This window comes from Propithecus coquereli, unplaced genomic scaffold, assembly GCF_000956105.1.
Source record: "Propithecus coquereli isolate 6110/MARCELLA unplaced genomic scaffold, Pcoq_1.0 Scaffold6, whole genome shotgun sequence".
Classification (NCBI taxonomy): Eukaryota; Metazoa; Chordata; class Mammalia; order Primates; family Indriidae; genus Propithecus; species Propithecus coquereli.
This window is the reverse complement of record NW_012151951.1, coordinates 8,178,914-8,180,968: the sequence shown is the minus strand read 5'-3', so window position 1 is coordinate 8,180,968 and position 2,055 is coordinate 8,178,914. Positions and strand designations below refer to the sequence as shown.

At 37.6% G+C, this 2,055-nt stretch overlaps 1 protein-coding gene across 1 annotated transcript in view; it reads left to right on the top strand.

Moving 5' to 3' along the window:
• The window catches only part of KDELC2 (KDEL (Lys-Asp-Glu-Leu) containing 2), a 54,560-nt gene that overhangs the window by 33,347 nt on the left and 19,158 nt on the right, over nt 1-2,055 (top strand). The window lies entirely within an intron of this gene.

The window sequence follows — 2,055 nt, the reverse complement described above, 5'->3', positions numbered from 1 at the left end:
AATACGTGATGGAATGGAACTTGTTCCTCAGCCAGAAGATAGCACATCCATCTGTGAGTGCCACAGGAAAAATCCTTTCAGAGAAGAGCTTTAAGCCATCCCAGATTGACACTCCTGTGAGTGCCGACTACATCTTTAAAGAAAGCCTTAAGCTGTAAAGAACAGTACAAAAGACTTTACCCAGTGGACTAGTTCTCTTAATGGCTTTATATAATGTGGATGGATAAAGCAATACGGGTTGAGTATCCCTTATCCGAAATGCTTGGGACCAGAATTGTTTCAGATTTCCTATTTTTTTTCCTTCAGATTTTGGGATATTTGCACATACATAATGAGATACCTTGGAGATGGGACCCAAGTCTAAACACAAAATTCATTTATGTTTCATATATACCTTATACATATAGCCTGAAAGTAATTTTATGCAATATTTTTAATAATTTTGTACATGAAACAAAGTTTATGTACATCAAACTATCAGGTGTCACTATCTCGGCCACCCATATGATGGTGTCATGGATTTTGGAGTATTTCAGATTTGGGATTTTTGTATTAGAGATGCTCATCCTGTATTTGAGCAAGTATTACCAAATATCTTTGGATAGTAATATCTTTTGAGTAAAAACTGCTATTATCAGCATGACAGTTTCTCTAAAAAGAGAACTTAGGGATCATAGCAGGTAGAGAGGCTTGCCAAAATAGAAATCAGCCTCTGTGAAACTGTTCATATCATACTTACTGGTTTATTTCTATCCCCCGCCCACTTTCTATCTTCCACTTTCAGTAATGAAGAGAGACTATTTGTGCAGAGTTCCTCCCACCCTAACTGCATACTTTCTCCCTTTATAAGCTGCTTTTGGCATTCAGCAATAGCAGCCTCCTTTGGAAGGTCTGATAAGGATAATTAAGGAAGAAGAAGATGACTCTGTTATTAAAGGTGGCATGGAGGGAATATTTTTTAAAGCAATCTTCATTTCTTTTAAACTAAATTTTGCTAAGGCCTGAGACAAAATTAATGAGAGATTGAGCCTTCAGCTAGTGGTTCCCACTCTATCTGGGTTGTGTACCCATCCAGGACAACACAGTTATTAACATAGATGAAGCCATCTGTGGGCATCATTCATTATCTGTCTATTAAATAGATAAAAGATAATTGTAGTCAGGTGGAGAACTTTAGTTCTTTTTAACCTTTGAAAGAGATTGGCAAAACATTGAAAACCTCTACAACAAGCTTTAGGAAGCCTGGTATCTTGGGATCCACTAATATGCCAACAGCAGAGGCAAGCGCCTCACACCACCATTCCTCTATTTCAGTGAGTTTTATTACTAAGATAAAGACTTTGGAAATTTCCTCTGCCTTTTAGGACAGGGCCGTGACTTAGAACTCATAGCCCGGAAGTTTGTTACACACTCCTTGCAGTACCACCAATCCAAGATTCAGTTCACTATCTTTACCTTTATGCTCTAAAAACAGGAGTTAGCCTCACTCCCAATTTAAAAATATTTACTCTCCTAGTTGAAATATTTACTTAATCTCTGGAAAACAATGTAGCCATTTTAAAGTGGTCATATCTATTTTTTCTGAAGAATAATGAGAACACAGGATTTTTTTTAAACTGAGCAAAACCAAATTTCAGAACAGTCTAATCAAAGCCAAGTATCCAAGGCAAACTCTAATACCCATCAATTGTTCAAAACCACAAGTGCACAAGTATAAAATAAAGGGCAAACTGTCCTGAGACCATACCTTGTTGAATACGTGTCTTACATATATTGTATGTAGTGTTTGGGGCTTGTCAAAACTGGGATTATGGCAAGAAAGGTTGCCTCCCTCATACTTCTCTGCCCTGAACCTCAGGTCCTGATGGCTAATGGCATTTTGTTAGAAACATCTTAAATTTTTAACATTTACATCACCTGCTGCCAAAATAGGCCTAGTAGTTAAAAGCAAGTTGAGTCAAACCAGGCAGCTTTGGGGAGTGGAACAGAAAGGATGTGCTTGAGAAATAAAGTGAAACCCCTCAAGAAATTCTATAGGGAGAGAGCAGCCTTAAT